We start from the raw sequence: 25,122 nt of genomic DNA, 5'->3' as shown, positions 1-25,122 counted from the left end.
CTTATCCTATCTTACCATCACTGCCAACAAAGAGGATGTAGCAAAACAAACACACATTCAATGCATTTTTCCTCCTACATGATGCAGATGCTAGTCTCACTTCACATCTGGCCATTAACAACACTTACTGTAACACATTAACAACAAAAACAAGATAATTTCAATCCACCATATCCTCTTGAACCAGAAAATGTATTTATATATATATTTATTTAATAATTGCTACCTCTATGAAAATTTGGTAAAGCCACTTATTAAATTTTATTCTTATTTTTAATTAACAACAGATGTCACGAACTACAAAATGAACCTCAACCTCTCACAGGAAAAACACGAATTCCTTATAATACACAAGCAAGTTTGTGATTTTTTTTTTCAATCGGAGTAAAACAGCAGCAACAGTTCAATTAACAAGATTCAGCACATGAACAAACTAAACAGACTGTCATTAACCTTCCTCTCTGTGTGTCCCATGGTGGGAGCTCCCCAGGAAGTTTCCACATCCATGTCTAATCCACTTAGAAACTACACAGTGAGGATGTTTCACTCACTCTCTCTCTCTCTCTCTCACACACACACACACAAATGTTCAAGCACACTGAGCATAGATAACCATCCTAACCTAAGTGTGGTTATGGACATATGAGTCACATTGTATATGCTCACCAAATGAGAGAGAGAGAGAGAAAAAACATCCTGCACACACAATTGCCTTTATGTGTCTGAAAAATTATGTACATTCCTCTTTAGAGAGGTGACCTACTGGCATTCATTTTTACAATGAAGCTGATTAGACACCTGTAGAGTGGGGAACAAGAGCTATTTTCACTGACTTTACCCTGGGCTGTAACATATGAGCCCTTAAATGAAGCAAATGACATTTAAAATATGGATCTGGGGATTTTATAATCACAAGGCAAGTTAAAATTGAGTGAGCAATTCATATCAGCACTGCAGTGTGAATAGCAAACCAGCGTGAAATCTCAGCTTTCCACGACATAAATAGCTCAGGGCTGACAGAGTCAGTATAGAATGAACAGCCACAATTGCTGCTGATTATGAGCAAACAGGCAAACATATACAAACACTTCAGAAAGTTGGTTTTATGTTTGAAAATAAACTTGTCAACCATGGACCAACACACTAAATTATGGCACTTTTCCATTACCAGTAGCAGCTCAACTGGACTCGACTCGCCTCGGCTCGCTTTTCGCTCTGTTTTCCACTGCAGATAGTACCTCCACAATAGTACCTGGTCGTCACACACCAGCTACCCACACACTCAGGACAATGGAGGAAACAAGTGTATGAATGATACACCTCCACTTTTGACCACGACGTATTCTTCCGAGTTGCATAATCTCTGACCAACTATTTAAAAATGGTGGGTGTTATTCAGGATACGCCGTCTGGCACGTGCAATTATGACGCAGTGAATAGGGACGATTCTCTCTGACCAATCAGCAGTCTGCCTTGTTTTCATGTCACATTTTAGTATCGCTTCAACTCGCTCAAAACCTTGCCGGAGGTGATATGAAAAAAAAAGTACCTGGAAGCAGGTACAGGTACAACTTTTACACAGTGGAAAACCAAACAAAGGTGAGTCGAGTCTGGGCGAGTCGGTACTGTGTAGTGGAACAGCGCCATTAAATGCACATCTAGAGAGTACTTTCTCAAGCTTGCAAGCTCGAATCTGATTGGCTGATTTTACTCAACATCTGGAAGAAAGTTTTTTTTCCACCTTGAAACAAATTTACATTAACAAGGAACCAAGCTGATACAGCAAACACCTTAAAGAATGAAATTATCACTGGATTTGCCAAAGTTTTCCAGGTTAGTTCCAGAAATCGAAGGGTTTTGACGTCATTGGAAGGAAACACAATGACACTATGGACACGGCCACGTTAATAAAATTGCTTATTTCTCTGGATTTAAACATTCTTCGAAACATTTAGGATAATGTTAGTACACAAGTCAGCAAAAAATATAACACTGTTCAAGTGGTTTTTGGATATTTTAATAATACAAAAAAATTTTACATTTTGTGCCTTTAAGTCAGTCAGATAATTTAATTATTGCTTCTGGATAGGCTGAGGTTGGATCCCATTTTTTTCCCATCAGTTTAGATACTCTTTGGCCTAAACATCACTTAAAAACAAAACAAATGGCTGAACATTTTATGTTACTCAGACGTCCTCATCCTCTCTAAGTGGGCATTGCTGGTCAGAATAAGTTTCGCTGAGGACCATTAATTTTGTCATTCAGTCAAAGATCTGGCTACCAGAGACAAACCTGTCCTAAAACTCTCTAATAAACATTTGTTAGTGTTGCAATGTGGGAGTGAAGTGTCATGCAACGGGACACTTGCAGTACTTTCCCCTTGCTCTATTTACCTAATGTCCCAAATTAACAAGCTGTAGAAAAACCTGAGCAGTTTTGCAGTGAAGGAGAGCAAAATAATTGAGGTTGAGATTCAGTCTATGTGCACTATACTGACAGCTTATGGATATTTTTTTCTTCCAGGAAACCATTTATTGATGCAGGAGTGGCATATTGCAGAGGTTAGAAAAATCAATGATGTGTGTAGAAAGTCTGAGCACATAAACCTGTGTCAAGAGCCAGAAACACTCTTGCACATGTGTACGCTGCACTGCTGCATACTTTCGAGAAATGAGGGCCCCAGAACAGTACGTAATGTACGGTTCTGCATGCCTTGTAATTTTTTGCATTTTACCCATGTAGGGGGATGGTACAAAGGTTTAGCCTGTCACTGTAGTGTAAGGCTTTTTGAGCAAGTGAGTGATCCAGGACTCAAGCAGGAAGAGATGCTGCAAAGGTATTGCAGTATAGTGCAAGGAAAACAAAACCCTGGTGTATTAGAAACTTCAGAGTAAAGAGAAAGATAAAATGCAGGAGATTGAATCCAACATTCCTGAAAAAAAAAATACAAAGGGAAGAGTTACTCTGTACTTTCATAATCGTAGCCATCTATTAGAAGTGGTGCCATTTATTATAAGTATAAATATTGGCTCTGATAGAGATGTTATTCAGTTCTTTACTAAATTATAAAATTTTTCAAATCTAATCTTTGATCACAAATAAGGTACATTTCATTTCATTATTCCGTTAATTATTTGTAATTAAATTAGTTCATATTTATTTTCATACTTCATTTTATTTTATTCTAATTATTCATTTAATTATTCATTGTCATCTATTTTATTCTAATTATTCTTCTTTTATGATTTTGATGGATCTTCAACATATACATATTAGAAATGGAATTTTTTAATATAATATTACATTTTAAGCATATCTGTGTGTAACATTTTTAAATACAGCATATATTCATGATTTACTGATGTTTTGGCCAATAATCGGTATCGGCCAATAAAAGCAATTATCTGCACTACTGTTGATGGTCAGGGCCAATTACTTCCTGTCAATCAAAAGGCGGCAAAAAAGAATGTCAGACAGCAACCTGCGTGAAGAAAATGTTTCTTGCGTTGAATTTGGGCTGCCTTGGTTAGAGCAATTACAACGCATTAATGCAGCATCGTTAATGTGAGTTCAGATTGTCCTTAAGTTGCCAGGTATACAGTTTTCTCTTTACAAAACATTATTTGTTATGTGCCTCCAATCCAATTATCAAAAAAGTCTCAGATTTAAAATCCTGCACATTATATCACAAAATGTAAAAAATAAATGCCACAGATCGGAGCACGATTTTCTTCCGCTTTAATACAAGTTATCATGCAAATTAAACATGAATGCATTTTTTTTGTATACATGCATAACTTAATTTGCATTAATTAACTAAAGTATTTAGTTAAGGTTCCTGAACAATGAAGCCCCTTTCACACTGCCATTCCGGCAAATACAGGGGTAAAGTGTTCCTGTAATTGTTCCCTGGTCGCTAGATTTGGCACTTTCACACTGCCAGTGATGATCCGGTATATGTGCGTGCTTTCACACACAACCCTTGAAGATCCCGTAACGACACGTGACATCAGCGCGTGACGTGTAATGTACGAGTCGACAACGCTTGGCACGTTATACTTTAACTGAAGCAAGCAAACGATCTCTGCGTCAGCGCGGAAAGTGAGGAACTAACTGATCTCTGCTTCATTACAGTTTGCACATATGTTTTCGTCGCGAATGTTGATCTTCCTTCAAAACAGCCGGTAAAAAAAGTTGCGCGATAACGCGCGTCATCACTTCGATACGGAATTAGATCTGGCTTTTGTTCACACAGCGCTCGTTCCGGATCGATTACCGCAATGTTACTATGTCCCCGACCCGGGTTCGATTCGGTAATCAATTCCGGGACGTGGTTGCTTTCACACAGAAGGCGACCAGGCAATGTTACGGGAATATTGCGGGTCCGACGTGCAGTGTGAAAGGGGCTTGAGTGAACTCTGTCACTTTGTTTTCACTTGGTCTAAACTAGGCAATTTCTTGACTGAGATCCTTATCCAAACTTAAGCCCTCTCTCTTTTTGAGAGAAAAAAAAAAAAAAAAAAAAAACACGGCCCAAGGTGGGGGTGGGTGGTTTTTTCGGCGGAGCAATATCCTGCACAGATCTCACTGCTTATTTCACTTCCCCTCAGCATGCTTGAAGTTCATCAGGCCTTGGTGGCGTCGCAGCAGGTGTAATTTATGAAGTGTTAAGAACATTAGACTGTAACTAAAAAATATACTGTAAACTCTAGCTCCCCCAACACCTCTCTAACCCAAAGCGTGAAGCATTATAACACAGGTACAGGGCCTCTTACCTCTTGAGAGTCAGCTAAAGAAAATGCACATCACATTTGGCTCTGGTTTCTTTTCTGCAACACCAATTTCAGAATTTCAAAGAGAACACAAGCATAGCTGTTCAGAAGCATATGTTTTGAGATCTGATGTCCCCACCAGACCTTCTAACTAATGTAACAAGCAAGTTATTTGGTCAACCAGCTTCACCACTTGTGGGTTAGGGTTTGCCCACCTGCTAGACTGATAAAACCATTTAGTGATTATTCATGTTTACCTTTGATGGTCATGTCGTGATGAACATATAGAGTTGAGAATAAAAATGTGCGTGTAACGGTAAAAAAAAACTTCTTTTTAAACTGCAAAAAAGACTTGCATAAAAAAAACATTAAAGCACAGATTGTTTCATTTGTATCTTTCCATTCTATTGTATTTGCACTTTGCTTTTTTTTATTACGGAATGTTTAATTATTAATATATAATTTTATAAATATAATTTTGAGGACTTACTGTATGTTTGTTTGAATTTCCGCGGGTCTCTACAAAGTAGATGTCATACCTTATTTACATGAAATACATATTTGATATGCATCACTCATATAAAGTTGATCATAATGGCCCCTCATATCCGTGCTAGATAAACGTGATTACAATATTGATCAAAATAATCATGATTTTTAAACGAGCAGCCCTAGTATGAGTTTACACTATAATTTAATAGAACACAATAGGTAGCAGCACATTAGGAAAGTAGTTTTGATGGATATTACTTAGAAAAATCTTAGTTAAACAAAAGCCGGTATATAAACAAATTACAGGTATAAATTTTCAGCCTTACAGACACTAATAACAAATAATAAATAAATGTGCTCAAACGTTCTGCAGCATCATATAAATTGAAATATATAATAACTACTATTTTTTTCCCTATTCAGCAGAGACATATATTTGTTCATCCGCGAACATGTATGCTCCTTCTCACACACTGATGGCCAAACTGAAAGAGCAACCGAGTAGGTTTAGAGGTGCTCTCTCAAACATCTGTGCAACAGCAAACAGCTGGTATTATCTATTCTGCTGCTTTTTTCTAAAGCCTTCAGACTAGGGCCAGGATTACACTGCAATTATGCTTCATCTACAGCAGCTGCCTGCGGGACAGCAGAGAGAAAAGAGGAAAAGTGCTCCCTGACACAGCTAAGCTTCAGTAAAGGACAAAATAGCTGCATACAGGCGTAGAAAAAAAAACTCCTAATCCAAATCATACCGAAATTGTTTTTCATCTTGAGACCCCAGCGCAGGACATCAGTCATACTGGGGTAACCTGCTGGAAAAACATGTCCTCTACATGAATACAAAGCAAAGTTTGCAAGCCTAGACTCAAAGGGTGTTGAATTCCATTTGGAGGTATTAGAATCTCTCTGCGCTGGGAAGGGGCACATTTTTCATTCAGACATACAGTAGGCTAGAATTCCGAGAATGTGTGTCTCCGATTTCCTTCTTAAGAAATGGGTAGACTAGATGACATTTATATCAAGGCTTTAAAACACCTGCCCACCCCTCTCATGCTTTTGTCCAGCCTTTAAAATATGCAAATTCCTTCAGCGCACATTTCCGTGAAATATTTTTACAGATTTTTTAAACCGTGTATACAGTATAATTATGTTTAACTAAGCTGAGATATAGCACTATAAACTCTTAATTTGTATGCAACAGAACTAGTCAACATGCATTTATCATTATTACAATCACCGCCAGAATGTCCAACTTCAGCGCGATGAACTTAAAATTGGATTCTCCTCAACAGTTCTCCTCACAAAACGAAATTCATTTCAAACACAAATTTGATAAGAACAGAGGGGAGATTATTAGCACCAAAATAACAGCAAAACTAAAGTTTCTGTTAGTTTGAGCACAAACTAAGAAAAGTAAAACCAAACTTTGTGTCAATAATTAAGCCCAAACTGAACCTGGTGTGTATTTATGGTTTGTGTCGGCAATGTTGTCTCGGCGGGGGCGGGTGTGGTGGAGGTTTAGCTTAGGTAGACGATATTATCGTTTATCCCAAAATTTTTTAAAGGCGATTATCAATAAAATATTTTTGATATGACACATCGCCCAGCTCTACTATATATAAATATATATATATATATATATATATATACACACACACCGAATATATATATATATATATATATATATATTTTAACAGCTGAATCCAAAATGGTCAAAATGCTCATTCTGATGAAGCATATCACATATATTTAACTACTGTACAAGACAGAGAGGTATGGCCACACAACCTACCAGTGTCCTGTTGGGCTTTGTTTTTGGTTAATGCTTTCACCAGGCCTGGGTCTTCTGGAACTGTAAGCCGCCGTCCTGCGAGAAATCAAAAACAGCCTTGCTCAGATGCAGAATATGGAAAACAAACAGGCAAGCAGGGTTGCTGCAGGATTTTTAAGCTCAAATTTAAGATTTTTTAAGACCTTTTTTAAGGCCTGCATAAATACAATTAATACCATATGAGCGGGGTAGGGCAATGTCTATGGTAAACTAATAAACTGTAAAATGACTGTAAAAAGCAGATACATGTTTTCACAAAAACAAAAAGTTTTATAAAATGATACAGTTCACAATTCAGCCTTTAAACCATTTCTTTAATGGAGTCAAAAGTATTAATTATTATATTAATAAAAAAATCAAATTATTTAAATAACAAAAACATTTTTATAAAAAATTATCTTCTTATCGATCCACCAGTTCACATTTACAGCTCTGCGTGTTTGCAGGGTAAAACATGGGTCAATTTTCGCATTGATCTGAACAAAAAAACAACCCAATGTTCCAGCAATACCGAAGGCTGCAGTTCTAGGACGGCTTTTCTAGTACCCAATATTTTTTTAAAAAGTGATGTGACATACAGCCAAGTATAGTCACCCATACGTAGAATTTGTGCTCTGCATTTAACCCATCCAAAGTGCACACGCACAGCAGTGAACACACAAACCGTGAACACACACCCGGAGCAGTGGGTAGCCATTTATGCTCCAGTGACCGGGGAGCAGTTGGGTGTTCAGTGCCTTACTCAAGGGAACCTCAGTCGTGGCATTGCCAGCCCAAGACCCGAACCCACGACCTTAGGGTTAGAAGTCAAACTCTCTAACCGTTATGCCACGACTTCCCCACAAATTTTGGGACTGCACCAACTAGCAAAATCTATTCCAACAGAGGAGACCTGATTCAAACATCAAACAATCTAATCCAAAGACTAGATCTATGGAAATTATAATTTTATTTTTAATGTAAGAGCTAGTGTGAATTTAAGTGTTCGAGGGGGTGTCAGCAATCTCCATTTAGCCTATTTAGTTGTGCAAAACAGTTCATTGTGCTGTCAGATGTTGTAAATTAATATTTGCTTTTTACTTATTTTACATTTATTAAAGTGCTAATAACATAGTTTGTACCGCAATTGTTTTACCGTTTTCTGTACTTTAAGTGGGTCACACATCAGACATGAAGCTGCCCTGCAGCTAATGAAATGAAGTCTCACATATACACAAGTCTTTCTTTCAAAGAAAACTGAATTTAAAAATAGACTATATGTAGAATATATTGAAATAAATTAGATTAAATATTTCAAGAGGGTTATCAATGGGTATTTTAGGGTTAAGAGTTGGCTAAGAAAATAATGTGTGTATACAATTATACACTAAGAAAATAATGTGTGCATACAATTAAACAAATACATAATAATAATATACAGAAATCAATAGCAAGTGTTATAAAATAGTATGAACCGCATATACATACATAACTGTGCATACAAAAAATAAATAAATACAATTAAATAAAAAAAATATATATATTAGGAGCTAGAATTTCAATCCTGAAATTGCACCCTCCATCTTTGCAGGAAAACCCTACTCACAACAGCCTTATTAAAAATGCAGATTCATTCTCTGCCAGCAGGAGGCACTTTTGGGACTGGTTCCCTGGTAACGGCAGAACACAAAGCAAGGCTCATATTTATTTACTAAAATCATAGTCTTTTGAAGTTTAATCATCACATTAAGCTGTATGGCAATTCTTGTTTGTACCCAAACTTAAGAACTTCTGAAATCATTATTAAGACTTCCTTGTACAATTGAAGACTTTTTATGACCTTAAATTTGATACAAGTCAATTTAAAACAATTTAAGACTTTTTAAGGACCCGCGGGAACCCTGGCAAGGCCACACAGCACAAAGGCTAACAAAGAAAAGCAACCTCCCAAGGCTTCTCCTCTTCCTCCCCACAAACTCCTTCCTTCATTGGAGCTTTTCCTTTAGTCTTGATGGAAAGCTAATCTCCCACATCCCAATACCAAGCCTGCAGTGAATAAGCTGTTTACAGAGAAAACACAGATAACTGTCGGATAAGCATCGCTGCACCCTTTTCTAAAAACATTGTGTTCTCCTTTTTAAGTGTGGGTTGGAACAACTTCTGTTACTGTCATCCTGTTGAATTCCAGCGCTGCAACAGGTATTAACATGTACATTCCTGAAATGTCTCAAATCAATGCATCATTGCATCACGAAATTATAAGGAAACAGTAAAGTCCTGAAGCTAAAAAACTGCTCTCATACTCGGTGGCAGGTCTAAACCACTGGGGTTAATCTTTGTTATGCAATCACATTTCCACAAGACATTTTTTTTTGGGGGGGGGGGGGTATGGGGGGCAGGGGGTTGGGGGGTTGATGTCACAATGTTTTAATTTAAGAGAGAATAGATGAACCCAGATGTCACACAGACCAAAGGCGAAAAAGGGAAAATCTAGGTTCAGGGAGTATGTAAACAGAAGTGGAGGCACAGGACGTGAAGACAGGCTTCTGACATGCCAAATTAGTGCCTGATTAGCTCAGGTCAGAGATCATACTATCTGTTTGCTCAAAGGAGTTGCTCCAAACTCCCACACTGGGAGAGCAAGTGCCTTATGACTGAAAGCACTCAGACTTATACAATTATAAAGCTGGTCCATATCAGTAATACTATGCTTTACTAAAAACACTTACTTTAAAAGCAGCTTTGCAAGAAGCAAAAATAGGCTACAGAAGCAAAATAAAAATGATATACAATAAAGCTTTTGGCTTAGATATAACACACCGAACTAAACAGCACTTAGTTTAAGAATATAGATACTGTATATACCGGTATACATACATACATACATACATACATACATGCATACATAAATACATGTAAAATGTGCATTTTTAGATGTCACAGTGAGTTTGCCATAACAGTTCAATTTTCTTTTCTATCTTGACAGTTCAATCAATATTTATTTATTTATTTATTATTAAAATAATATTAATGTTAATTTACTTGTAAATAATGATTTATGTAGTTATATAATAGACATTTATATTATATAAATTACTTACACAACTGCATATTAATAGTATGAACATGAAATAAATAATATCAGTAAAAATAAAATTTGTAACGGTGTACAAATTTAACAATATATGTATAAATGGTTTCATTAAGCTACCTTAATAAATATGAAGATGGATCATTTTGAATGCAGAGATTTGTGTTGTCAAAGAACAACAAAACCAGTCAACCAGTTCTGACCAAAATTAGTGTTTGTATCTCCCAAAGTGGCTTATTCTAAATTACAGTTAATAATACAATACAAATTATACAGATAATAATACAATACAAATTTATATAAATCATAAAAACAACTATTATATAAAAAGCATATTAATCATAAACGTTCAAATTATTTCCAGGTCCTTTTGTTATTAGTATATGACATCAGGACTAATCAACCACTGCATAGCTTACGGTTACAGCAGTGTTATGGTTATTTGTTTTTATATACACATCAGGTTAGATAGAATGTCCTTTGAATATTTTCTCAGATAAAGTTCACAGAAATCCCAAAAACCTTTCGAGAACCACTAGTTTAGAGTATGTTTATATGTGCACATATGCACAAATACATGTGGCCTTTCCAATAAATACTCATCTTCTATTCAACAACTCAATCCAGCTATTTTAATCAAATCACTTCCAGATCCATTTCTTTTGCTTAACACTGTGTGTGTGGGGGGGGGGGGGGGGGGGGGTTAAACAAAACAAAACCGTCATAAGGCAGGTATAGAGCAAGCTGTGTATACCTGCTCTCAAAAATAAGCTGTGGCTAAACTCTCCTTTACTTTTGATTCTGTGCTGGTGTGAAACACACTTCAAAGCCTTTTTGGTCTTTTATTTTTGAGAGCGGGTCTGTTGTCTGCTGCACGGCAGTTACATGAATAGACGCCTTTGTGTATGAAAGAAAAAAAACAAGATTGCCAATAGCACTAATGCAACAGCAAACTGGTCTCCTGCCGACACTGTGCAACTGTATGAATGAAAACACATTGCAGTGACTACAGCTGAACGATCCATTGAATGTATGAAATTATTACAGAGTTGTGGTACTTTGTCTATTCAGCAATGCAGTCTAGATGCTAGATTCAGAGAAGGTTTAGCCTTCTTTTGGGGAGAGCAGAGGGAAAACGGAGGGGCTTTTTCTTTAAAAGGCTTCGTCTCATATTGCCATCAGAGTCCTTGTTTTAATTACAGCTCTGGCATGGATGCTCTCTAGATATAGATAACAAATCTAAAGCCACTGAGTTGAAACCCAACAGTACTAGCTCTCTGATCACTGAAATAAATCCTTGTGCTGTTACTCTGTCTCCATCAGAGGGTTTGGGTATAAATGTATCTGACATCCAAACTCATCCCATCCTGCCACGTCCGGGTACGAGATCTGAAACAGACCACTGTGGCTTGTTTTTTGCAAAGCATTTTTTGTGGCCTTGTATTCATTTAGAGGCTACATGAAGTAATTACACTTTTTTTTAAAATTCATGTAATGTACAGACCTATTTAAGTGAAACAAAAACACCAAGAAAGTGATTAAAAATGAACTTGGCACTAATTGGTAAAATTAGTGGTATTGCCTTTTTTCATTTATTTATTATTTAATGTGGGCAGTTCACATAAAATGTTGTAGTGCAAAATGTTGATATTGGGAAAAAAATTACATTGCGATATTTTATTTTTCTGCGATATATATTGCGATATGAAATCTATGAAATCTTACAAACAAAAATGGGGTGAGCACACTTACATTCTCATTTTAAATGATTTAAACATCGCCACCATCGTGTCAGTTGATTAATATGCGGGAAGGAGAGTGCAAGACAGCGCTCTTGTTGTTTTGAAGACATTGAGCGTGGGGCCGGGACCAGAGCCGTCTGGCCAGGACTCGCTCTCTCTCTCTCTCTCTCTCTCTCTCTCTCTCTCTCTCTCTCTGTCTCTTGCGCGCGCTCTTTCTCTCAGGCTGGTTACAGGTGCAATATTTTAAAAATCAATAATTATTTATTTTTTAAATTACATTTATATCTGAATATAGACTTTCAAACATCTAAGTGTCATGAATTAATATGTATCTGTGTACAAAATTACATATAAACATATTTTCCTATTCCATTTTGCCTGGAAAATAGGCGTCGGTTCTATTTCTAGCATTCACGCGTTTTCCGAGGCCTAATGGTTAGAGGGTTGGACTCCCAATCGAAGGGTTGTGGGTTCTAGTCTCGGGCTGGACGGAATTGTGGGTGGGGGGAGTGCATGTACAGTTCTCTCTCCACCTTCAATACCACGACTTAGGTGCCCTTGAGCAAGGCATCGAACCCCCAACTGCTCCCCGGGTGCGGCAGCATAAATGGCTGCCCACTGCTCCGGGTGTGTGCTCGCAGTGTGTGTGTGTGTGTGTTCACTGCTCTGTGTGTGTGCATTTCGGATGGGTTAAATGCAGAGCACAAATTCTGAGTATGGGTCACTTCAATTTTTTTTCACTCATATATATATATATATACACTTCTCTTCAAGTGAAATAAAAAAAATATTTTTTTTTGTTGAGACAAGAATAAATAAAAAAAAGATTTGAAAATGTAATTTACAGGATTTCTGCATCCTCTCAAAGTGTGCATTTTAAGATTCCCTGTAATACTTCTCTCATTTTGGGGACAATTGAGAGCTGCAAATATCAACAACACAAAGCAACCTGATGGGACAGATGTACATGAAGCAATTTCATTTTTTGTGAAAAAAAAAGCAGCACAACTACAATATTGTTCACACCAACTGCTGTCCTCTGTTGCTGATCATCTGAACCATACTAACCTCACATACACCACGAATGTTCAGAGCTTCATAATGACTCTGCATGAAAACATCAAACACTTCCTAAATCCTGGCTGCAGATCTTCGATCAAACTCAGCAGCTTTCACATAAACACACATTACGGCAAGCAGCAGACATTCCCAACCGGCCAACCAATCAGAGGCTTGCATTGGAATGAAACCTGCATTTACAGTCAGGGGTTGTAAAACGCTCTATATAAAATGCAGTCTGTCTGTCCCTTTCCAAGTGATTTGGCTGCTCTTTTATTTTGATTTGAACTTGTGATTACACACGCTGCGCCGGCATGCTGCCACACCCCCACATGGAACTAGCCTCACACACACACACACGCACACACACACACACACCCCATGAACTTTCTCACACACACACACACACACACACACACCACACATAAAAAAAAAATAAAAATAAAAAACATGAAAGCACACATGGTTCTTTGCAATTATTTAAATCTAATCAGAGGCAGGTTTTGAATTGCTCATGTCAGACATTTACTGATGTTGCTTTCCAGGATGCTCAATAATGTTAATAATTACTGGATTAAAAATACATTAATCAATAAAATACATTTTCAAATAAAAATAGTTAAAATAACCGAATAATTTTAGCAATTTTTTTGATTTAATCGAATCTTTCACATTTGAATAAATTCATTGTGTTGCATGCTTCAATTTGTCTGGATTCTTTGTTTTATTACTTTACACAGATTTATTCTAAAAAATAGTGGTAACCAAACGAATGCATACAATTATTTAAGTAATATTTGAAAATGAAATCTGAACCTTTTTTTGATTAACAACATGAAGCACAATTAAATTAAATTAAAACTGATGGAAAAATCCTTTGATATTCCTTAAAAATAATGTTAAAACCAATGCTGTTATTATTACTTTGTAAAGTTAATTGTACTGTATAATAGTAACATATTTTTGTCATGATTGTATTTTGTGTATCTGACAATAGTTACTAGGGGTGCTCTGATCACGATCGGCCGATCGTTAGGCGCATCTCGTCAGTAAAGCCAGTTCTCTAATCAGCGGTTAATTCCATCAGGTGTGTGATTTCACATAGAGCAGCTGTTACTACACAGAGCCGTTGTTAATAGAGAAGATGCGCAAATCCACTTCATTTTTTCAGCGTTTTTTGGCGCATCTTCTCAGTTAACAACGGCTCTGTGTAGTAACAGCTGCTCTATGTGAAATCACTCACCTGATGGAATTAACCGCTGATTAGAGAACCGGCTTTACTGACTAGATGCGCATTAACGATTGGCCGATCGTGATCGGAGCACCCCTAATAGTTACAATCAAATAAAATGGTGAAATACTTGTGAGTGTCCTCATATATTAATCCCGCGATCCAGGCAACCCGTAACCCCATGTTTTTCCAACCTTATACCTGTGAAAGTTCACTGGAATGGCAGACAAACCCGTTACTTCCCACCTGTGAACTCGTACTAGATCGATGTACTCCCAGTTCCGAGCTCTGACATCACAAAACACGCGAAACACCAATGGCAGCCCCTACGGATAATACTGCCTACAGATGCAGTGTTTATGCAAGTGGTACACATTTAAAAAAATGATTTTAGAACAATATAACATTGCAATAAAATTAATAATCTACCTACAATTTCTAGCGCTCAGGAAGTTTGGCGTGACTTGCCTGGAATGCTACAAAGTCGTTAGTCGTGGTTTGAAGTCGTGACTTACAGGCTCAAAAACCTGCCTGGAAAAGCAGCATAAGACAACTGAAAACACCACAAGCATAACAGATGCTTGAGTATGACTTTATCTTTCAATCGCAGTCTTTTCATGTTTAATAATCATAGACACTAGCCCATATCGCAATTTGATAAGGTATAAAGCCCTACTTTTGATTTATGCAGCCAAACTTTGGCAAATTCCGTGACATTCTGTGCTGTACAGTAAATTCCATTTTTATGACTGGATTCCTAAATTCCATCTGCCCTACAGACAGAAGACCGCCGGACAGCGTCTCCTCTCTCATGAACCACAAGCGTGTGGGAAGGAGAGTTCAAGCTTGAGTTTAACCTTCAGAACATAGTGTACAGTCGTCTGTCAGTGAGCTATGAGAAGGAAGTGATGTCAAAAGAGACCGAACAGAGAAAACCAAACCCTGAGGCAGTGGGAAAAAGACTCAGAAAGCTTGTTTGTCATACTAATGAATCTCTACAAATCCATTTCATTACTGGAAGCTAATTCAGAGCATTAGTCTGTTCTTTAATAAGCTGACGCAGGTCTTGCATGAGTATTGTTTGATTCATAATGCACTTTGTGGACGATCCTAGAGTTTTGATCTAAAATCTGTGGGCCAGCACTTCAAGGGAGACGCGTCAGAACCCAATCCAATGGGATCATAACTAATAAGCTACCTCTAGTGAGAGGTCTAAGATAGAGAGGAAGAGAGACAGAGCGCAACAGACTTCTCTTGTTCTGGTTCAAGACCTTGCACTTTCCTCTTTGGGTCGATCCCAAACTCCCACGGCCAGGGGCCTTAAGCTCTTTAGATCATTCAAACACAAACACGGACGCTCCTCTGGGACACCGGCACACGGCACACATCCTGTAGACGGCTCTTTCAAATATCTGTGGTTTGTTTGGTCTGGAGAACGGATGTGAAAAGAGTGCATGATGGGAGGTTAAGTCTTGAAAGAAGGGCCTAAGCATGTTGGCAAAAGAGAAGTCGTAATGAAGTGCTATCCTGAGGTCATTTCGAATAGGCTTTATCATGCCATGCATATGTGTTCGTTGCATTACACTGAGGACAGTTTAATGATTAATGCTGCTAGTATAAGAGGCTGTTATCTGGAATGTTTACAGCAGTCTGAGGGAAGGGCAGTACCAGGGGAAAGGGAAGGACACGTATGGTTCGATCTCTCCTGCTGTATTTCGCCCTGTGACATTCCTATACACCCTCCCCTCCGCTTATGGTACATTCCACTTCGTAATGACCTTCCACCCTGACACCAGCAACTGCTAAGCCCTCCATGCTGCCTCGGTCTAAAGGACAAAATATACACACACATCGTAAACATGGAAATAACGCCTTCGTAATCCACCACACAAACAGCCATGCATGCAGAGGCTAAAGTAATGTGACATCTCTGGAAAGCAACGTGCATGTGCATATATATATATATATATATATATATATATATATATATATATATATATATATATATATATATATATATATATATATATATATATATAAATATATATATACCGTACACCCATATACAAAAACTTTTATTTTGGATGCGATTAAGTGTTTAATCGATTTTACAGTACTAATTTAAATGTGAACAAATTTTAGGGATGCTTATGGCTTGATAGACAGACAGACAGACAGACAGACAGTTAGATAGAAGTTCAAGTTTAGACAATGTAAAGTTCCTTTGTGTGGCTTGCATATGTAATTCCATGTTTGTGCGTATAAAAATTCAGCCATGGTGTCATTACAAGGGCATGGCTCAGGCCCAAGTCAAAGAGTCGATTCAGCCGGGGAACAAATGCATCATGAACAGCAATCAAAGAGGAGGCGAGAGAATAGGCAAAGCAAGAGTGAGAAAGCATAACAGACAGAGAGCGTGTGCATGTTTGTCTGAATGAAGAGACAAGGCCACGTTGAGTAGCAAACCACAGCTGGGCAGCTCTAGGCCATGAGTAGGTTAGCTCAGGGTTAGGGGCTGGGTGGGGGTTGGGGGGAGACAATGCAGCCAGGCTTGTCAAAAGTCTAATTTATGGCCTTATGTGTGTAAATGTGGCAATTGTGCCCATGACGGAGAGGAGAAGAGAGAGCGAGAGACAGAGAGGAAGAGAGAATTTGGGGTTTGTGTGGTTGGACAAGTTTCGCAAATCTCTGCTGTGCTGGCACGAGATAAAACTACTTGTATGTAAATACAGCTAGAAAAAATATATAATTCAAATACACAAAGCAGTGAAGAGCCTAAATAAAACCCCATCCACTGGTTGGAAGTCTCCTTACCACAGCCCTTCAGCAAGGTCATTATTAAAGAATAATTGACAGGAAAACTGACTGGCTGTTTGGAATAGTAAAACCTTGTTTAGCTTTTCCAAATGGATGTACAAGAAACAGACAAAGCTGCAAATTAATCTAGTTACAATGTCTGCTTCAAATATATTATACCATTGAAGAGGAACAACCAAGTGGGCTTGAATCTGAGCTGTGGTCGAAAATAATCATTAAGACCCAGACTAAGATTGAGAAAATGATCCAAACTAGGATTTGACCTGCTTTAAAGCATATTGATCTGCTTCAGTGACTGACAGCCGAAGCTCTGGGAACCTTGGGCTTTGAATGGCCAAAAACCACCCGGGAGCCCATTTGATTGACAGGTAAAGCAACCAATGCGCCATGTTTAGGGCTGTGGAAATGCCCCAACAATCAAAGACTTGTGTATAAAACTCTTAAGACGTATTTTAAAGGACCTATCCCGTGAACATTAGATATATTTCACATACTTTTGAAAATCCAGCTTTCATTCGATCCCGATAAGCACTCATAATCACAGTTGTAAATACTACACAAGGTTTGTCAGCACAGAATCTTGAATCACAGGTGGAACATAAAAAATTCTGTACATTTCAACCAATATGATGAGGAACTCGAAAATCCTAAAGTGTTTCCAATTTTGTGTGCCATATGCATCAGACATTCGGCCAACAGTTGTGGGCATGAAGTCTGAGACTAGGTTAGGCCAGACACCGAGGAAGCTCATTTCACCCGATCTTGTTCTTTTGGTCACTATCCAACAAAGATGTAATGATATTATCAAAATTGTCTGGGTATTGGATTAATCCTTTCATCAAGTCTGTTTTTGCTGGATGTTTTTTTGCAAAGTGCACACATTGTTCATGCGATTAACACCACTCCACAGAATGGCTCCATTCACAGTGAATGAATGCAGTGAATTATTGCATGTGAAGTGAGTTTAATGTGCGTTTGGGAACTAAACTGCCAACAGTTAGGCTTTATTTTTGCGGCAGATGATTACAGCATTTCACTAGATTTGTAGTGAGATGTGTTTTTGTCATCCAAGTTTTCACTGAAACTGGAGTTTAACTTCAAAATAAAAGCTCTACTGCCATTCCCGTCAAAATAAATGCATTATGTGACCTTCACACTGCTGACAGCTAACGGTTTAAATGGGTAACGCTGTAAAGCAAAAATAATACTATGAAATATTCATTTTAATTTATTTTACAGTACAGTTGTTTTACAAAATATGCCTACTACTGTTATTGCTGTTATTATTAGTAATATATATTAATTTGTTTGGCTTCGTAAAACACCAGTGTGAATGTAATGTAGACTGAGACAATATATCAAATAAAAAGAGGGTTGAGTCCCCTTTAAAGTTTAGGTAAAAGTCAATTCACTGAACACAATTCCATCAAACGTTATTCAATGGTCTATCTTTGGAGGCAACCAATGAAGCATCTACTATTTGGAATGACCTTTGCTTTGGTGATGCACCAATTTCCTTTAAAGTTTAGGTAAAACGTACCCGGAAGTTTCTGGTGATCCTGAAGAGCTTGATTAGCTGGTTTAGCTGTGTTCAGTTAGGGTTGAAGTTAAACTCTGCTAGAAGGTGGCCCTCCAAGAGGAGGACTGGAAACTTTTAATTGGCCAAAGAAACAGACAAAACATTTTTGATGAATATGATACCTGCAGTATCTGGTCTGGTTGTCATGCTATTTTTTTGATGAGGCTAGTCACTACCAGGGGACGCTTAAAGTCTGTCCTCCCTGTCCAAACATTTTAACCTCTGTCCACTAGGACGCCTGCAGTGCCTTGAGCGACCAGTCTTCCTCACACCCCTCACTCAAGCCGCCGCGTCAAACCTAATCATATTCCCACCACAGTGATGAGGACAAACACTGCTGCAAACAACCAAAATCACATCAGAGATCGTGACAACACAAGCAATTTCTTCAGAAGACATCCCTGGCCCTGAATCATCTGCTTGATAGCTCTCCAAGACAGACCTTTGTCGAAGGAAAAAAACAACTCACATCAAGCGCTGTCACCCTGAGTGCATTAACCCTGCTTCACTAGGCCACTGTATTCGATGGTATGTTTTCACGCCTCGCTTCTGGGAAGCATCACAGCACCCAATAAAAATCCATGCTCATTCACACATCCGTATCAACTAATGAGGGCGAACGGGGCCATGTGACCATCACACAGCCAGCATATGGAGTGGAATATCAAAATCCCCTACCCAGTATAGACATCATAAGGAAGGAAGAACAGGAAAAGATGTCTGACAAAGAAAAGAAGCCGAGGTGGGAAGGACAAGCTGAACTCTATAGAGGGATTACTGTGACGGACCAATGGAGTCAATGAAAGGAACCAGCAAAATGAACATGGAAAAAATGGGGAAAAAGGCCTGCGGGAGGGAAAGACCCAGAGATAACAGTCTTCACACTGTGTTATATAATTACAACAGTCATTAAAGCCAATTCCAGATTGTAAGGGGCCTGAAGTTTATAGAGTAATTCTGCCTCATCTGAGAAAACTTTTACCATTATTATTATTTACATTGGTTCAACTTGATACAGGATTCAAAGCTGATAAGTATTTGTATTAGGGAAAAAAAGGCCACAGTGCTATTGACACTGTAAACATTGATTTTATATTCAACCCTTAGGGCCCATGAAAACAAATGAACACTCTTACATGCATGTGAGCGCATACTGTAAACACACATGCACTAGATGATCCAACAAGATGAGAATATCTGTTGACTGATCCATGGAAAACAGAGACACATGTGCACACAACACTATAGGATACTTGTGTTTGTGTGAATGCAAGTGTGTAGGTTCAGTCATGGGGACACTGTTCAGAGCTGACTGGCATTCAGATCCCACTGCCTGCATTCCAGGGTTGGAGTGTGACAACCAACGGCAAGCTGACCAAAAATAAAAATGAAAATTGTGTCATTATTCGCTAACTATTGTGCCAAAACCACCATATAGCTCAACGATAACACTTTATTTTTAGGATCAGTTCCCACTACTAACTAGCTGCTCATTAGCATACATATTACTACCATATTGGGTGTTTATTAGTACTTATGAAGCACGTTAATGCTTTATTCTGCATGGCCATATTTTATATCCCTAATCATACCCCATACCCAAACTTAACAACTACTGTACCTTACAAACTATCAATAAGCTGCAAATTAGGAGTTTATTGAGGCAAAGGTCATAGTTAATAATTATTTAGTAGTGTTAACTGAGCCCTAAACTAGTGTGACCAACTCAACTATATTCTGTATAAATACACTATATAAATGCTATATAAAAAGCTATATACTCAAGGATATTCCTGGATTTTATTTTGCGATGGAAATGTCTTACTTATATACTATTGTGATTTTTTCTTTGATGAACAGTGTTCAAAATAACCTTTATTTAAAATGCAAATGGAAATCTCTTAATCACCATATTACATGTGTCTTTACTGGCACTTCTGATCAGTGTAATGCATACTTACTGAATATAACTATTAAGAAAAAAATAAATAAAACGTTTCTCGTTTGGGTTTCAAATTCATGAGATAATGACAATTTTCATTTTTGTGTGAAATATTCCGTTAAGTCACTGTCACTGTAGACTGTCCTTTAGATGCCTGAATGATGAGCATTTCTCCATTTAGTCTGACATTTTAGTTGCTTTTTTAACTCTTCTTCTTGGAATGTATTCAGTGATGCAGAATAAATCTGGTGTTTCTTGCATTCTTCATTGGAGCTGAACAGCTGACAGCGTCCTTGGCAGCTGGAAGCGTGCAACATCTCTTCTTTTAACATGATTTGTCACTGTCCTGCAATGTGACTGAAAAAAAAATGGTTTATTTAGTTTTATATTAAACCAGATGGCACCAGGTATTCTTCCATGCCAAAGTTCTCACCTATCCCTCCCAGAGAGTGTTCCATTCTATATGCAGATAGAAACACACCAAAGTGAGCAGAAAGAGAAGATAACGAATAAGGACAGAGAGAAAAAGCAGAAATGTATTCCCATCACAACATATTCCTTTCAAAACGCACAGACCATCCACCCAGAAACCCGTCAGAAACACAGCTAGTCGTGACAGCCAGCTGGCTAAAACTGCAGTCCACCAAGAGTTTTTTTTAACACCACTGACAATACATCCTGGCTGCACTGACAGGCTCCTTGCACATCCATAAATTTACCTGTTAAAGTGTGTACGTCCATGCATGTGGGACAGTACATCACAGTTCACTACACTTATGTCTATGCGCCTGCTCTCTGTTGCTCCATGTGACAGCTCAGTCACATGCAGTAAATCGGCACACACTGAAAATGTGCGAAAGACACCCTGAGCGTGAGTGACAGAGAAAGAGGGTGACAAAAATAAGGGAAGCGCACACCCTCCCAGCTGTGACACCAAAAACAAACATCATAGGATGGGGGGAAAAAAGCTGTCCTCACCTCATTAACGTTCGCTGATTAGAATGCAGAAGGCTCTCAGGTCTCTCTCAGCCTATAGAAAGAAACGCTGTGTTCTGCAAAGCTGTCAGACTTTCAAAGATGCATCTTCTCTTTGCGTGTTCTACAAAAAGTTTAGTTCCATTAATGGCGATTTGCAGCATGATTAATTTCCCTATTAAGGTGGCAAGGTATAATAGCATGCATCCTACCCTGTGCTAAGTAGCGCTACTTTTAAAAGTAATACTTTTAGTAATTTGGGATGCAGCGATATTAAAATTATTACCAATTTCAATAAGCATTTTCATACTATGGCTTAAAATGTTCAAATGGCTGCTATTATTTGTGTTGCTGTTTTTAGGGCCTGAGCACTGCAGTGCGAGGACCCTATTGGAATTGCTCCGTTTATTATTATTATTTTCAATCTTATCTAAAAAACAACACATTAGTAATGAGTTATTTTAAATGCTATAAGTGTATTTTGCCATCACATCATTATAATGTAAAGTGTATAAAATATGTGAATGCACTAAAGATTGCATTCAAAAGTGTTTATTAAAAGATTTATGCTTTTAAAGATCAACTTTAAGTGAAAGTTCAATAATGGAAAATGTAATCTAAAAGTAAATTAATACGCACAGTTAAGTATCAAATAGTAGTTTATTCAATATTTAATTTAGACAAATAAATAAAAAATAATATAAAAATAAATAGAATAGAAAAATAGAAGAAAAATACTAAAAAAATTAAGAAAAAATTTAAAAGCACAAAATTTTAATATTTACTTGATTCATTCACTGATACTTCCACTACAGAAGGATGAAGATAAAGTATGAATGACACACACAAAGGGCACAGGGCATGTTGATGATACAGAACCAGCTTCAGTCATGTGTGTACACTGTGTACTATATGGTCAAATAAAACACCATGATACCAGGCTCTGCCCACATCGCCAAACCTGTTTGCTGCCCCAGTAACACCAACTGGCAGCCTGGGTGCCATCACACACCAGTGAGGAGCCTTTGTCCAGAGCAGAATCAACACCAGTGAGTGTACAAGTGGAAAACAGTGAGGGTCTGTATGGACCACAGTCACAAAACACTCTTTGTTTTTAAGCAAGAGGTTAAAGCCACTTCAGTGAGATGTGTGATGGAAAAAAAAGAGGCTGAGGGAGCAAAGAAAAGCTAACATATGAGCGCAGTTATGAGGGCCATAAGACTCCAAAAGTGTTGCTTTATAGGTCCCCTGAGCCAATAACCAGCAACAGCTTTCTAAACTCAGGAGCAAGCCCTAAATGTTGACCATGTTGGACTTCACACATTGCCTGTGAGTCAATGACATGACATAAAAAAAAGAGACATTAAAATGCTATTAATACATACATACAAAGAGATATATACACCTAAAAGAAAACCTGTACTTCGTTCTGTTTATTATAATGTCTTGGAAATAAAATGTACAAAACTGCTTTACAGCTTATCGCATTAATTAAAAAGTTTTAATTAACAAAACTTAGGAACCAAAACCATAGGAAACCTACATGCAAACAAAGATAAATATTTAGCAAATGTTTAAAGGAACACTCTGCTATTTTTAAAAATACCGTATTTTCCAGACTATAAGTCGCACTTTTTTTCATAGTTTGGATAGTCTAATCAGATTCAATGATCTATGCTAAGCTTAGGGGTGTGACGGTTAGTATATAACCGTGAGACCGGCGGTTATAGTTGAACATAGTCATTAGAACAGTGTCATTAAAATATTTTTTACAAACATTTTTTATCAAAAATTATTTAAATTTTTTAGATAGGATCATAAGATGCGCAATATATCGGGAGACATGGTTTTTACCACTTAATGAAGTTTTGTAAATCGTCAGACATGACATTTACCACTTCATAAAATTTTGCTTTGTAGAAAACCTTTCTTAAAAACGAATTTCGTTTTGTACAAATTTTATCTTAATTTTAATAAATGTTTCATCAACCAAATTGCATGTATTTTAATAAATAAAAAGCAAATATAGCAGACAATGATGACCGTGACATGGAAGCACCAGCGTGCCACGTTCACTTGCACTGCACTGTGAACTAGAGCGCATCTCATCGTAAATGAAACTCAGCGTAGGCCTATGCCTCATACATTAGCATTAAATATCTTTACTGCATCCTTTCTAGAACACACAATGGCCTTTTTGTATGGCTCGCATCAGCAAAGCATAGACCGCAAAACAATCAGCGGATGGCGGGCGGGTGCGGCTTTGAAATTTGCTCAAAAAAAGTTGGCGCGGATGATGAGTTTTGTGTCAGATCTCCTTAATAAACGGAGGTCTGAAATCTCTGCCCCTTTACCGTTCAGAGCGCGCGCTGACACGGAGTTAACCCGCTATCTCCAAGAACAATCAATTGACTCTACGGCAAATCCACTAACCCCCCCCCCCAACCCCCGACGGTTATGTTATGAACCGTCAAATTTGACTCACGTCATAAGCGTCATTACCAATTCTGAAACCGGCACACCCCTAGCTAAGCTACAGCTAAAGTACTATTGCCAGACCCGAAAATTGGCTGAATGGATTCAAAAAACTGTAAACTCAAATGTCTAACTCTAGGGGAGTTGGAAAATTAGCCTATTTAAAAAAATATTGGCATGTTCCTTTTAGATTTCTTTGTAGTAGGGGTCTGTATTCAAGACTCCCTTTCTCACCCCATCCATTAACCCCAGCAGAAGGGGAAAATCTCCTTATCGGAGCAAGTAGGGCCATGATCACACAGCAGGGACTCTGTGTACCTTTTCACTTCACCTCTTCATTAACCTCAACCTACAGGCCTACCAGCCCAGCTTGACCAACTTAAACTGAGCTCTCTTGGGACCAGCATACAGTGTGAGAGAGAAAACAGAGGTGGAGACTGAACCTGGGGGCTGAAGAAAGGGTGAAAGAGAGAGATTGAAAGTCCAGAACATGACAAAGGCTTTTGGTAATGACATAGGATAGCATCAGTGAGAATTACCTGACCAGTCCTCGAGTGAACCAGACCAGCTGCCATCTTGAGCAACAGATACCTCCTATAGAATGATGTCTAAATGTCACAAACAAAAGCCAGATTGTCTGGCAGTAAAACAAGACAGAATGAGTACAGTAAAAGGCTTTCAACTTAATAAGAGTCCTGTTATCAAATCAGGACCAAATGTGCCGTGTGCACACTTAACAGTTACTCGCCAGTTGGCCATTATCTTTATAAAGAACTTCAACATAATACATGGGCTAAATAGAAAGAAGAACAAATGTCTGACCCTTATAGATTTCACTATTGTTCTTAATTCAAAATTAAACCACCCACTAAAATTCTACTAAATAAATATCAAAACTTTCACCTTTTAAGTTGAAAACAATCAAGTATTTCTAGAACACCACCAGGTGCTGATGTGAAATACTTCCATTTAAATATCAATTTAGTTTAATCAAGAACAGACATCTTTTTATTTTATTCTTTTTATATGTGTTGTATAGTAACAGATCAAAAATGAAATGTCTGATGATTTGCACTAAAATGTTAATGCTCTATCATGTTTTAAATTATCATACCACCTACACTACACCTTACCCTA

At 37.8% G+C, this 25,122-nt stretch overlaps 1 protein-coding gene across 1 annotated transcript in view; it reads right to left on the bottom strand.

Moving 5' to 3' along the window:
- The window catches only part of LOC113111867 (thyroid hormone receptor alpha), a 134,686-nt gene that overhangs the window by 68,576 nt on the left and 40,988 nt on the right, over positions 1–25,122 (bottom strand). Inside the window, exon 2 of the mRNA XM_026277030.1 lies at positions 7,057–7,131. The gene's annotated coding sequence lies outside the window, so the exon portion shown is untranslated. The remainder of the gene's footprint in view (positions 1–7,056; positions 7,132–25,122) is intronic.

This window comes from Carassius auratus, chromosome 12, assembly GCF_003368295.1.
Source record: "Carassius auratus strain Wakin chromosome 12, ASM336829v1, whole genome shotgun sequence".
Lineage (NCBI taxonomy): Eukaryota > Metazoa > Chordata > Actinopteri > Cypriniformes > Cyprinidae > Carassius > Carassius auratus.
Note: the sequence above shows the minus strand (reverse complement) of the source record. Positions and strands in the feature narration are given on the sequence as shown.